Consider the following 15529-nt stretch of genomic DNA (forward strand, 5'->3'; position numbering starts at 1 on the left):
TTGTATTTTGGAGCATCTCATCTAACACCATCTTTTTGTACATGAACTTTCCTGTCAGACATATACTTAGCTTACGTCTGACTCACGACAGAATTCAAAACTATCGGCTAACGCGACAGGTAGGTCAGGTGATCTACCTTACCCGCCGCTGGGAGGTGGGTGTAAGAACCATCATACCTTTCTTGCCATTTTTTCCTGTCGTCGGTGTCGACACACCTGTTGTCGGTACCTCTTGACAGTTGGATTCTTTCTCGTTTTCGCCCTGGATTGTTTCTACGGACTTTTGGTGAAGTACCCGATCTTTTGGCCTGGCATTCGCGATTTGTGGACAGTTATTGGACTTTTCTTTGGATTTTTCTTGGATTCATGATGTCTGATGTTGATACTAAGAAAACTGCTATGTTTAGAGTTTGTTGTATGACTGAGTGTAAGGTGAGGCTACCGAAAGCTGCGGTAGACCCTCACACGGTATGTTTGAAGTGTAGAGGGAATGAATGCACCTTTAATAACCCTTGTAATGAATGTGAAAAGCTGAATGAGGATGAATGGAAGTCTTTGTCTTCCTACTTGAGGAAGCTTGAAAAGGATAAAGTTAGGAAAGCTTCTTCCAGGAGCAGTAGTAGAATCTCGTATTAGCGAGTTGGATGTAGATAATCCTATTTTAGAAGTAGCTCTCAGTTTCAGCTCCTGCTCCCTGCACCGAAGCCGAAGATGCGCCTTCGGAAGTGGCCTCAATGAAAGCCACCATTCGCAGTATGGAGAGGAAAATCAAGCAACTAGAAGGTAAGAGTGATTCCAATAGTGATTTGTGCAGTGAACCCAGTGCAGTGGAGGGTGCGTCTGAATCGGTCCCTCCCTAATGCTTCCAGGGCCACTAACCTCTTCCATACTGCCCAGTTCCCAAGTGGGAAGGCGGAAAGAGTCGAATAGCCGCCGGCAGGAACGGTTAGGGGAGCATCCCCAACGGTCAGGCGTCCCCTCGGTAGCTCCTGTTGATCGTTCCCAGGCTACCTTGGATCGCTCCAAGAGAGAAATTTTGCGCCAGTGCTTCTCGTCGTCGCCTTCGCCTTCTCCTAAAAGAGGATGGAGCTCTTCGGAAGCCTCGCGCCCTTCGAAGAGAGCCTGGAACGCTCCCTGCGCCGCCCTTCCAGCCCTGAAGTTTTTTCGGAAGAGCCTGAGTGGAAGCGAAGAAGCGTAAGAGATCTCAGGAGTATCGTTCCCCGAGCGGAGATCGAGCCTCGTCTCCTGTTCACGAGTTTGTGAATTCTCCTGCAAGGGTGTTGGCTAACCTTCATGGCGCAGATTTTTCGGCTCTGGCTGGCTCTCTTTGCGTGTCTTCTCGTCGTAGGAAGGACGTCTCGCTTCCTGTAAAGAAGTTCCAGGCTCCCCTCTCCTGACTCGCTATTCGACGGAAGCGGCGCGCTCACCTGTCGCTTTCGGATTCTCGCAGGAGGCTTTCTGCTTCGGACAAGATCACATCTGCGTCTAAGCAACATTCGCCTGACAGACAAGTTTCTCCTTCGGACAAGGAGCAAACTGCGCGTAGGAGATCCTCACCCTACAGACGCTCTTCTCGAGACAGGATCGCTCCCCTTGACAGGCGCCAAGAGCCTAGTAGGCACTACTCACCTCGTAGCCGCTCCTCGTCTCGCCTCCACTCTCCGGTTGACAAGCACCCGAAATTGGACAGGCGTCAAGAGCTTGTTAGGCGCGTTTCGCCTGGCAGGCGCTCTTCTCCGACTTTTACTCGCCTCGAGTCAGGCGCCTAGAGCCTAGCAGGCGCTTCTCCCCCTGGTAGGCGCTCACCTAGTAGGCGCTCGTCGCCAGAGATTTTCTCGCCTCGGTTTCAGGCGCCAAGAGCCTGGTAGGCGCTTTCGTATGGCAGGCGCCGTTCGCCTGGTAGACCGCTCTCCTTTGGATAGGCGCCAAGAGCCTGATAGAAGTTCTTCTTCAAACAGGCGCTCTGCACCTGACTGCCGCCTGACTCCTATTAGGCTTCAAGAATCTGGGAAACGCACTCCTCCAGACAAGAAGGATGTTGCAAGTAGACACTTGCCTGAAGCATTGTCTCCAAGACGTATACGTCTAACTTCCTCTAGAGACTCCTTTAAGAATAGTCGCGCCTCTAAGGATCAGGAGGGCTCTTCAGCTCAGGAGGAACAGGACCCTCAGAAGAAGAAGGACCCAAAAGACGCCTCAGTTTCCTCCTATAAGAAACTAACAGAGTTACTCCTGCAAGAGTTTGGAGATATCCTTTCTCCTGTGGCTCTCCCCCTCCTCTTTCGTTATTCTCCACTTCGAAGACGCGAAGTTTCGTGTTGTAAGGATGAAACCTACGGTTTCCATGAAGAAGGCGCGCTGAGAGGTTTTGGGGAATGGCTCCTTTCTAAGGAAGAGAAAGGGAAGACGGTTTTTTCTTTCCCTCCGTCTAAACTGACCGGCAGATTGGGATTCTGGTACGAATCGGGAGAACCTTTAGGCCTCGCTCTCTTCGTCTGCGGACTCGGACTTCTCTTCATTAGTGGATTCTGCTCGTCGTTCCGCCCTCTTGTCCGCCAAGACTACGGGGGTGGGGAATGAACGAACTTGACCACTTACTGAAGGGCAATGTTCCGAGTCCTGGAAGTTTTCAACTTCCTTGATTGGTCTTTAGGTGTTCTGGCTAATAAGACCAAGACCCCAGATGCTCTGTCTCCTGAAGATCTTAACTGTGTACTCACTTGCATGGATAAAGCAGTGAGAGACGGATCGAGTGAAGTCTCCTCACTGTTTGGAGCTGGAGTGCTTAAGAAACGGTCGGTCTACTGTTCGTTTCTCACGAAGGCAGTGTCTCATGCGCAAAGGGCCTCGCTCTTGTATGCTCAACTCTCTCCTCTTCTGTTCCCCAAGAAAATTATCCAAGATGTCTCGAGTGCCCTTTCAGCTAAGGCTACTCAGGACATGTAGCCAGGCGGCCAGGAAACTCGCTCTGTCTTCCAACCCAAGACCAAGAAAGAGACTCCTCTGAGACAGGAGCCCTTTCGAGGAGGACCCGCTGTCAGAGGTTCTGCAACCAGAGGGACTAGACCTTTTAAGAGAGGTAAAACCTTCTCTAAGTCAGTCAGAGGGACAAAGAAATAGCGGTCAAGGACTCCAGACATCAGTGGGTGCCAGACTACTGAAAATTTGCCGACGTCTGGGCCCACAAAGGGGCAGACAATTGGTCCCTATCGATTGTCAGCAAAAGGATACCTCATTCCCTTCTCGTCAAGACCACCATTGACGACAACTCCGAGGGAGTTGGTAGCCCAAGTACAAGGACCCCATCATGAATCAAGCCCTTTCTCTAGCAGTAGATCTCATGCTAGAGAAGGAGGCTATAGAAACTAGTGTGAAAGATCCCCGCTCTGCGGGCTTTTACAACAGACTTTTCCTAGTTCCGAAGAACTCAGGAGGATGGAGACCGGTGTTGGATGTAAGCGCCCTGAACGTCTTTGTGGAAAAGAGGAAGTTCGCCCATTGGAGACAACTTCCTCAGTGTTAGCGGCTCTTCGTCCAGGGGACTGGATTGGTGTCTCTAGACCTTCAGGACGCTTACTTTCATGTGCCGATCCATCCTTCTTCACGGAAGTATCTACGATTCATGATGGGAGGAAACATCTTCCAATTCAAGGCCTTGTGCTTCGGCCTATCAACTGCACCCCAAGTTTTCACGGGGTTAATGAAAAACGTGGCGCAGTGGCTACATTTGGAGGGAGTGAGGGTGTCGCTTTATCTCGACGACTGGCTAATCAGAGCAGTCTCAAGAAAGATGTCTGGAGGACCTTCAAAAGACCCTTACATTGGCAAGTTCGCTCGGACTTCTGGTGAACTTCCAGAAGTCTCAATTAATCCCCAGTCAAGAGAGGATCTATCTGGGGATTCGGATAGCTTCTCTGGCTTTTCGGGCTTTTCCGTCGCCAGAGAGGATAGCTCGTTGCTACGAGAAAATAACGACCTTCCTAGAGAAAGATGCATGCACAGCGAGGGAGTGGATGAGTCTGCTGGGGACACTCTCCTCGCTGGAGCAATTCGTTTCTCTAGGAAGGTTGCATCTCAGGCCTTTACAGTTCTTCCTATACCAGAACTGGAGGCGTCTCTCCCTAGATCTGGAGTTCTCCTTCAAGATCTCAAGGGAAATCAAGAGAGACCTTCGGTGGTGGAACAACCCACTTCGATTTGTGGAAGGAATGTCTCTCTACATGCCGAACCCAGCCATGTGTTGTTTTTCCGACGCATCGGAGGCAGGTGGGGAGCGACGCTCGGGACAAGAGAAGTGTCAGGCACCTGGAAGGGGGATCAGGTGTCCTGGCACATCAACAAGAAAGAGTTGATGGCAGTTCGGATGGCATTGAAAGCCTTCGAACCCCACATCCGAAATGCAGTAGTGCAGGTCAATTCGGACAACACAACAGCCTTGGCGTACATCAAAAAAAACAGGGGGGGCACACTCCTTCTCCCTGTACGAAACAGCAAGGGATCTTCTGCTGTGGTCTCAAACAAGGAAGATCAGTCTTCTCACCAGATTCATACAGGGAGAAAGGAACGTCAGGGCCGATCTCCTGAGCAGGAAGAATCAACTCCTGCTTCCGAGTGGACCCTCCACTCAGAAGTATGCCAAGACCTGTGGAAAAGATGGGGCAGATCCTCATCGATCTCTTTGCAACAGCAAAGAACGCAAGAATCGAACTTTACTGCTCCCGATCTCAGACCCAGGAGCAGTATCAGTGGATGCGTTTCTCCTAGATTGGACAGGCTAGACGTCTACGCCTTTCCCCCCTTCAAAGTACTAGGACAAAACCCTCAAGAAATTTGCTATCTCGGAGAGGACAAGAATGACGCTAGTAGCTCCGTTCTGGCCCGCCCAAGATTAGTTCACAGAGGTACTGGAATGGTTGGTGGACTTTCCAGAGCACTTCCACAAAGACAAGATTTGCTCAAACAACCCCACTTCGACAGGTATCACAGAAACCTCCCCGCTCTCAATCTGACTGGCTTTCGACTGTCAAAAGTCTTGTCAGAGCGAAGGGGTTTTCGACAAAATAAAAAGCTGCTAAGGCTATCGCCTCAGCTAGAAGACCTTCGACCCTTAAAGTCTACCAGTCGAAGGGGGTGGACGTCTTTCGCCGTTGGTGCAGGAACCAGAAGTTTTCCTCTTCAGTACCTCTGTGATTCAGATAGCAGATTTCCTAGTTTTCCTCAGAGAAAAATGCGGTTTGGCAGTATCTACTATCAAAGGATACCGAAGCATGCTGGCCCCTGGCGGTATCCAGACATAGGAATTTAGATCTTTCGAATAACAAAGATCTTCATGATCTCTTAAGATCTTTTGAATCTTCCAAGAAAACCTCGAGCGAAGTTCCAAGTTGGGATCGGATGTGGTTCTTCGTTTCCTGAGGTCCGCTAGGTTTGAACCACCACATTTAGCCTCCTTCAAAGATCTCACGAGGAAAGCTCTCTTTCTCATGGCTTTAGCATCAGCTAAAAGGGTTAGTGAGATTCATGCTCTAGAAGGAAGGGTAGGTTTCAAAGGAGATTCCGTGGTTTGTTCCTTCCTTCCTTCGTTTTTGGCCAAAAAATGAGAACCCCTCAAATCCGTGGCCAAGGAACTTTGAGGTTCGTGGTTATCTGCCATAGTAGGGGAAGAACCTGAAAGAACTCTTTGCCCTGTTAGGAGTTTAAAATACTACCTTCAGAAGAAGAAAACCTTAAGGGCATTGAGGATAGACTATGGTGCTCTGTAAAGGACCCCAGCAGACCATTGTCGAAAAATGCGCTGTCTTTCTTCATTAGAAGTGTTGTGAAAGAAGCACATAAAGCTTGTAATGAGGAACATTTCAAGATCCTAAAAGTCAAGCTCATGAAGTAAGAGCAATTGCCACTTCCTTGGCGGGCCTTTTAAGAAGAATATGTCTCTTCAGAATCTGATGAAAACTACATTCTGGAGATGTAATTCAGTATTCGCCAACCACTACCTAAAAGACGTCAGTATTACGTATGACGAGTGCTTCGCATTAGGCCCGTACGTATCGGCGGATTCGGTGCTGGGGCAGGGAGCTGGAACATATCCTTAGTAGTTTTTTCCCTTGTTTTTTTTTGGTAATTGAGTTCATATGGTTGTATGAAAAATGATGCAGGTAGGCATCTTTTTTCGTTTCGTAATGCTAATAACGTTAGTTTGGTTAGGTGATCGGATTTGGTTTGAAGCTCCCTGCGTTGGTAGTGGACAGGTTCTGTCATAGAAGAAGGTGCCTGTGAACCCCCAGTTGACATGATCCGACTTGGATTCTACTAAGTAAGCGGATATCAAGTCCCGTTAGTAGACCCAAAGAGTCTTTTCAGCTGTAGGTCACGCCCTCGCTGTAGCTCTTATGGCTATGCAGACTAATAGACAGTATCTATGAAGTCTTCAGCCTAAACAGGTAAGAACCAAGGTTATTTTTATCCTACAACAGGTGTTGTTTACCTTTTCTTTGTTATTTTCTGTCTTGTACCCTCCACCAAGGGTGTCAATCAGCTAAGTATATGTCTGACAGGAAAGTTCATGTACAAAAATGATATTGTTATTTTACAATAAAGTTTTGTACATACTTACCTGGCAGACATATACGATTGATGGCCCGCCCAGCCTCCCCTCAGGAGACAGGTATAAGAGAGAAAAAATCTGGCAAGAAAGGTATGATGGTTCTTACACCCGCCTCCCAGCGGCGGGTAAGGTAGATCACCTGACCTACCTGTTGCGTTAGCCGCGAGTTTTGAATTCTGCCGTGACGTCAGAGACGTAAGCTAAGTATATGTCTGCCAGGTAAGTATGTACAAAACTTTATTGTAAAATAACAATATCATATTACATTTGATCCCTTATGGGAATAGTAGTGCCATCAGTGCACTTCTATAGGCATTACTTGAAGTTCTTTGTGGCATCTCTTCAGTAGCACCCCCTTTCATTCCTTATGGTGTGCCTCCATTTACATTCTCTTTCTTCCATCACTTTTCACTCTCTCCTAACAATTGCTTCATAGTGCAACTGTGAGGTTTTCCTCCTGTTACACCTGTAAAAATCTTCATAACTTTCAATTTCCCTTTCAGCACTGAATGACATCATAGGTCTTCACAAATAGCTTCTATTCATTTTGGACATCAATAATCCCTATCTCCACTGACAAACTGTATTTTGAAGCATCTCTTCTAACACCATCTATTACATTTGACCTAGTAGAAGGGTAGTGTCATCAGTGCACTGTAGACGTTTACTACCATTTCCTTTGCAGTGATCCTTCTGCCCTTAGCTGCAACCCATTTCATTTTTATTGCTCTAACTCCCATCATATTCTTTTTCTTGCATCTTACTTTCCTAAGAGTTGCATCATAGTGCAACTGGGAGGCTTTTCTTCGTTTACACCTTTAAAGCCTTCTTTACTCTTAATTTCCTTTCAGCGCTAAAGACCTCATAGGTCCCAGTGCTTGGACTTTGGCCTACATCTTATATTCCAATTCCAGTTATGTTTGATGCACAGTAAAATTTTACAGTGATCCTCATACCAGGTTTCCTGCAGCATCTCCAGAGCCACTTTTACAACCAGACTTGTTTCCTTTATGGTGACCACAAGATTGTTTTGGTAACATTTGATTATCTACCCTTTCATTCCAGCAATATTGTTCTTTCTTTTAAACTTTCCATAAACTTTTCCATGATTCTGCTTTTTACACTAAGTTACTTATATATGGTAGCTCCCAAGGACCTCACTGCACTCATTGCTCTCTCCATTTATCAGCAATAATGGACTCGGTACTGTGGACACCATTTATCTAAAATTCTTTGTATATAATTTAATATTGAACTCCTGTGCTGATGTACTTCATTAATCTGAAATTCTTTCTACTTAATGTATTATTGAACTGCACCTCCATGAACTTTACTTAGGTATCATTAAATTTAAGCATTCATTTCTTAAGAAACAGCTGAAAGACTAAGATACTTAAATGGAAAATGGCAATGTCATGAGTTGTCATTTGAATTTATGATTGGACACGTTTGTTTGTTTATTTGTTTTATGCTACCAAAGGTTAGTAAAACTGCATTATAGAATCAAGTGTCTCTAGGAATTAAAGTCATCTAATTCATTGTTTAAGCTTGAGTAACAAATTGTAAAATGTCATGTAGGGATATATTTGCAACTTTAAAAACTTTTAAAAAACTTTAAGCTATCTTATTTTTTTTCACAGTAATTATTTACTAAAGATGAAAATATACAGGCGGTCCCCGGGTTACGACGGTTCCGGTTCTTACGACGTTCCGAGGTTACGACGCTTTTTCTTAAATATTCAATGGAAAAATCCGTCCTGGGTTACGACGCTTGTTCCGAGGTTACGACGCTGACGCTTCCGACGCTCCGAGTTAACGACGCTTTTAAAAAACGCATACTATGATAAAAATCCTTTATAGTTTAGCACAGTATTAATAAAAAATAAGTTTCTGGTTAGATTCACAACAAAAAATTTTGAGATTATGATGATTTTCGACACTTTTTATGTTTGTTTTTCTATGTTTTTTCGTGACGCTCCCAATATGCGGAACTAGTTTACGAGCGAAATAAGAATTTACATACTAGTTTTTTACATATAACAGTCCAAAAGCGCAAATAATGAAAAAAAATCATGCTGTTTCAGTAGTAATAATAACAAAACGAAGTTTCTGGTTAGATTACACCGCAAATTCCAGTATCCAAGAGAGACATATCAGGTAATTTGATCAGAGAGAGAGAGAGAGAGAGAGAGAGAGAGAGAGAGAGAAGACGAGAGAGAGAGAGAGAGAGAGAGAGAGCGCGTCTTCGACGCTCCGAGTTAAGGACAGAGAAGTGTTCGTTTCGTTAAACGGTTTGAGATTATTGATGATTTTCGACACTTTTTATGTTGTATTTTTCTATGTTTTTTTAGTGACGCCTCATATGCGGAACTAGTTTCCGAGCGAATGAATACATCTAGTTTACATATAACAGTCCAAAAGCGCAAATAATGAAAAAAATCATTGCTTGTTTCCAGTAATAATAACAAAACGAAGTTTCTGGTTAGATTACAACGCAAATTCCAAGTATCCAAAGAGAGACATTATCCAGTAATTTGATCGAGAGAGAGAGAGAGAGAGAGAGAGGAGAGCGAGCAGAGAGAGAGAGAGAGAAGAGAGAGAGAGAGAGAGAGAGGGGTCTTCCGACCGCCTCCCGAGTTAAGGACAGAGAAGTGTTCGTTTCGTTAAACGGTTTTGAGATTATGATGATTTTTTCGACACTTTTTATGGTTGTATTTTTCTATGTTTTTTTTAGTGACGCCTCATATGCGGAACTATTTCCGAGCGATGAATACATACAAGTTTAACATATAACAGTCAAAAGCGCAAATAATGAAAAATCATTGCTTGTTTCCAGTAATAATAACAAAACGAAATTTTTTGGTTAAGGGGTTACAACGCAAATGGTTCCCAAGTATCCAAACAAGAGAGACATTATCCAGTAATTTGATCCAGAGAGAGAGAGTAGAGAGAGAGGAGACAGAGAGAGAGAGAGAGAGAGAGAGATTTGAGGATAGAGAGAGAAGGAGGAGAGAGAAAGAGAGAGAGAGAGGCGTCCTTCCGACGCTCCGAGTTAAGGACAGAGAAGTGTTCGTTTCGTTAAACGGCCTCTGACTCATGCCAGTAAATGTTTGTTGACTACTAATAATATAAGCCTATTTAAAGATACGTTTACTTTAATTAGTCTATATGATACGTAAATAGTAATCAAAACTCTGTTCTTGTAGCCCTCAATATTAGGCAAAATCGAAGTATCCAAAGAGAGACATTATCCAGTACGTAATTTGATCAGAGAGAGAGAGAGAGAGAGTGAGAGATGAGAGAGGAGAGAGAGAGAGAGAGAGAAGAGAGAGAGAGAGAGAGAGAGAGACGAGATTAGAGAGAGAGAGAGAGAGAGAGACGCTTTGGCAACAATGGTCTCGGGGGTTTTTATAGCTTCCTTCTGCTTGATGATCGTGGATATTGTAGAAGGATTTCGACCATACTCGTTTGCCAAATGACGATACGAACGCCACATTCATGCTTTGCTATAATTTCATGTTTTGCTTCCATCGAAATCATTTTCTTGGGTTTTTTCTTATCACCTGCTTTGTCTTTAGCTTTGAGACCCATGGTTAATAATGAAATAGACAAAATAACACGAAAAATAGGCGCAAATACAACGAACTAAACAACGACGTGTTAACATGCAGCACCAACAAACAAAACAGACTGAACGCCATTTATCGGTCGCCTATACAACTAACACTCATCGCAAAATCGTATCTCAAATATTTCGTTGTATATCAAAGCTTGTATTTTCGCAAATTTTCTGTTATATCTCAAAACATTCGTATATTAGGGCAATCGTATGTCAAGTTTCCAATGTAATTTTGATCAGAGAGAGAGAGAGAGAGAGAGAGAGAGAGAGAGAGAGAGAGAGAGAGAGAGAGAGAGAGAGAGAGAGAGAGACGCTTTGGCAACAATGGTCTCGGGGATTGACGTAACGTTTATTTTCTGAACATAGGACAGAGAAGTGTTCGTTTCATTACACGGCCTCTGACTCATGGCAGGAAATGTTTTGTTGATACTAATATATAAGCCTATTTAAAGATACATTTACTTTAATTAGTCTATATGATACGTAAATAGTAATCAGCTGTTCTTGTAGCCCTCAAGATTTTGCAAAATCACTCCAGGTTGTACATAAAACTTCAAGAATGTAGTGTCACCAGAGGATTACAATAGTTTTTACCTTCAAGAACCAGCATTCTTTTATGAAAATAACTCCAGGTTGTACATAAAACTACAGGAAACAACATGTAGTGTAACCAAAAGGATTACAAGTAAGGTTTTTTATAACTTTTATTAGTTTAAGACATATTTCCAAGTGTCGTTCCGGCTTACGACGATTTTCGGCTTACGACGCGTCTCAAGAACGGAACCCCGTCGTAACAGGGGACTGCCTGTACCTCTTGCTAAGGCAGTAAATTTACAAATGTCCTACCTTCACTTTGAAAATTTGTAGTGCGCATGTGCCCCTTCAGGCAGCTGCTTATGTGGTATTAAAGAAAAAAATTTAGCTATGTATTGTTTATTAGGAAAAGATATTTTTTATATTTCTGCTCATTTTTCTCCTTTAACCCATTCAGTAGTGGACGCAAGCCTTTGCCAGCCAGGGCACTAACTTAAACAAAAGTAGTTATAGTTTGTGTCACACATTCTTTTAAGTCGCAAGAGCATCACATTCAGCAATTCATTGGCTCACGACTCATGGCACTGTCATTTTTGTTCAGTACAATGGCCACCTGAAAATGCAAATGAAGTAACTTAGATTATGATTGAGGAAATTAGGTAATACCTTACATATTTAAATATTAACATTTAGATTTTTCATCCTAATACATCAGTTTAACACTAAAGTAAGGCTTAGCTCAAAGTAACATCTGTTGTGATGTGCATGCCCTACAAAGTCTTGATACACATTTAAAAAAGCTGTCGGCTTTTTCAGAGAACACCAGTCAGCAGGCACAGCAGTTAATGTAATGGTTATGAATTAAGAAACAAAATGCTAAAAAAATTACTTAAAACACTTTCAGGCACTAAATGTCCAGAGTTAAGAGGCTACGTTTCTCAGAAGTCTTAAGTGATGGACTGAAACAATCTTCCAGAGGCCTTCAGTCTTACTAATGTTTTTGGGTAAGAGTTCTTTGCTGGACTAGTCTGTTGTGTACCCACCTACCAACTTACTGATCTGTCCTAGTTTGCTCCCAGCTGCTGCCAACGTGGAATTATAGGAATGTATTTTCTGGCAATTAGAAATTAATTTCTTAATATAATGTTCAGACCCCACAATAAGCTGTAGGTCCTGTTGCTAAGTAACCAATTGGTTCCTAGCCACATAAATAAAAAATCTAATCCTTCAGGCCAGCCCTAGGAGAGCTGTTAATCAGCTCAGTGTCTGGTTAAAGTAAGATATACTTATTACCTTCAACATCTCTCATGCACAATCTATCAGCAGAAATCTTTTCTGCAGTCTCTTGAGACTTAAAGAAATGTACATGTGGCAAAAAGTTTATTTTTTCTTATTCTCAAACGTCACTCATTAGTGATTTGTTTCACGTTACCCAATAAATCTTATATTGCCATACTTCCACAAAAAAGAAAATCAGTCTTATGATTAAATCCATCATGAACTAGATTCACACTGCAGGTTCCAGCATACCTACTGATGTTATCTCCGGTTTCTCCTCAATCTTCTAAGATAATAACTGGTAGTCAGCATCGTATACCAGGGTTGTCATGTTTTTTGCAAAGCTTATTCACTCACATCATATCCTTCCTTTTGTAAATCTTCACATTTATGTTTAAAATTTTTTTTTTATGACAGTTATTTTAATGTTAAGGCTTTGTTGTATTGATATTAGTTTACATTTCCATTTTTTTGAGGTTAAATTTTTTTTTAGTAGACATTCACCTGCCTTGTCATTTGTGCTTATTCATTTTTTATTCCCATTTACACAATATTTGTTCATATGTGGAACAAACCCTCGTCCTTAACAATAGGATAAATCTTCTTGACAGCTGGAAACTGGTTAAAACAATCAAAGATTGTAAAGCAAGGAATCTGTGAAATCTGGCAACTCTTGCGTATACAAGGTGGAAGTTGGTCGTTGACCAAGCACAGTATCTTGTAACGCGTTAGTCTTTCTCTGACCACCTTGGAGAGTAAAACGCTTTTGCTCTCCTTCCAAGCCGGTTGCTTTGTTTGCCCGTGATTCTTTGTGATTTCCAGTTGTGTGTGTGTGGTTTGTCATGGAGTCCTCAGTCTTCATGGTCTCGTCATTGCATGTGCCGGGGCATTCAGGGTTTTCCATGCTCCAGGTTTTTGGCCGCTACAATCACAGATCCCCATACGGCGCAGCAGGTACCGATCTAATTATTGTACTGTTACTAATCCATGCCCAAAATGTCATACGTGGCCTAAGTCACAGTGGAGGATGTTTTACAAGAAGGAACATCGCAATTTCTACTTTTCCTTCTTGGGAGGGTTTTTCCTCTCGTTTAGAAGATTCAGCTTCACCGTCTTCCAGAAACACTCCTGCTGCAATTGGACCTCTGTCTCCTTCCTTTTCTTCCATCGATTAGTTGTTGGAAGTATTGGGAGTTGCACAGGGTGATGTTATGTTTAATGTAGCCCCCCCTCTCCCTTGGGATCTAATGCCTTTCCCCAGAGGGAGGAAGCTACATCTCGCGGGAGTATTTTTCTGCAGAGGGCTGCTTTCCTACTCGGGCTCTTGATTTTTGTGGCATTTTGGTATCCTACTAGGGATGAAGCTTGTTGGGCAGTAATAAAGTGATGGTAATAGTAACTCCTCTGTAATTTTGCAATTTTCCTATTATTCATTACTGTCTACTTTAAGATTTCTTTCAGTGTGCACTGTACAGTGTTTTGTGGGTTTTAATTTTATGATGTAGCATTATAACTTGTCCTGACCATTTATTATGGTTTGTTTATACAATTATCCATAGTGTAATTGCCTACATGCCTCAGAGAACTTGCCCGAGTTCTTTCTTTATTTTGGCAGGCTTGTAGCTTGCTCATGTATTCCTTGGTGAACTTGTAGCCTAGTTATGTATTCCTTGGATAATCTAGTTATGTATTCCTGGATAATCTAGTTATGTATTCCTTGGATAATCCATATCTCCCAAGTCCATTATAGCGAGTCTAGACTTGTTCCCCTTAGTTGGTGTGCAAGATGTGCCAAGGCTGATTTAGTGAGTAGTATTATCTAAAGATTCTCATAGGAATTTCATACAACAGACGTTCTCTGTGAAGGTCCTGGCCGATGCCCTCTAAGATTCCTATTTTAGTGACTTTAGAACCATCCTCTTCAGTAATGTTTATCAAGCAATATATTTTCTCAGATAATGTACCTCTTGGTAAGATGCCTCATCCTTGTTACACTATTGGTAAAGAAATCACAGATCCCCGTTCCAGCAAAGAAGTACTTCTTGCTGTGAGCCCGTCAGTAGGCTGACTACCACTCCCTCTCATGCTTCCATGTCTTCTGCCATCAGATCTGTCTGCTTTCTTACATGATTTCTTCCTGCCTCCCTACCCTGGGTGTGACGGCCCAATTACTTTTCATACCTCCCTTCACACCTTATCTTGTGCTGTTGACACTGTTCGTGGTGCCTAAAGGGAACAAATGTACAGACTTGGAACCATTATTTCAAATTCATAAAAAAGTGAGGTTATCGATTCAGCCCAAATTGTGGTTATTGATCAGTTATTCACTTGGAAAGATAACTGTTAAGTGCAGAACCCATCATCCTTCTCCAACAGCTTGCCAGTCTTTAGGTGTATCTAACCATCTTGCTACATCACTGCCGCCCAATAAGCAATACCTAAATTTGAGGACACCCCCTTCCTGCACAATACAGTTGATCCCCCATCTCTTGCACTTCCTTTAGTATGGTTGAAACATATTCCACCACATTCCTTTAGTATTCTCAAACTTGTTACGAGACACTTCTTCACTGAAGCAGATTCATGTAGTCATCCCATGAATGCTTCCCTTAGAAGTGCTTAAACATCTTGTCTGAAGGAACACTCCTCTAGTAGTATCATGAAATGGATAGGATGTATTTTACTCTTCAAGGTTCACATTGAGGTGATGACTTTGTGCTCCGTAGTGACTTCTCAAAGGACTGCTATCATTCTCCATCGTTTAAGCCTTCAACCAGTTCCTTACCTACAGATTGAGCACATGAATTAATCTATTTCCTGATTGTCTTCTCATATGCCTGCACTTGAACGAGGTCTTCCTTCTCTTTCAACTGAAATGAAGATCTTTTTCTCCATGATCTGCCCAGCTCCTGCTACCTTGGATAAGATGCCGCCATCAAATAAGCAGACTCCTCACATTAGAATGTTTCCAAGGGTTGTAGGTTTTCCAGGACTTACTTAGGAATTCCCCTCTCACTGCTACAGAGTGAGAACCAATCAAGGATCTCAAGGTTATGCAAGATACAACTTTGTTCTTGGGGATCTTTGATTCTTGGATTACATATCTGGTCAATCTTAATACAAGTACAATTCTGAAGCCAGAGAGAAGTGAGGGGTGGGGCAAAAATATTGCTAATACAAAGAACACATTTGTTATAAACAGATGGCTCAAAAAACAATACTGGAGTAGGATTTTCAGCTTTCTTGAATGATAAATTAATCAAAATAGGCCTTCAAACCAGTACAAATCTTCAAATCAACTTGTCTAAGAAATCCAAATAAAAAATCCATCATCAACTTCTCCAATCTGGATTATCAACAAAAATCTGGTGGACTCCAGCACATGTAGAAATTCAAGAAAATGAAAATGCAGATTCTGCTGCTAAATCCACATGCACTATTACCCTAACCATTACATATGCCCTTGTATCAGAATTGGATAGCATCTGTCAAAT

The sequence above is a fragment of the Macrobrachium nipponense genome, chromosome 11, assembly GCF_015104395.2.
Source record: "Macrobrachium nipponense isolate FS-2020 chromosome 11, ASM1510439v2, whole genome shotgun sequence".
Classification (NCBI taxonomy): Eukaryota; Metazoa; Arthropoda; class Malacostraca; order Decapoda; family Palaemonidae; genus Macrobrachium; species Macrobrachium nipponense.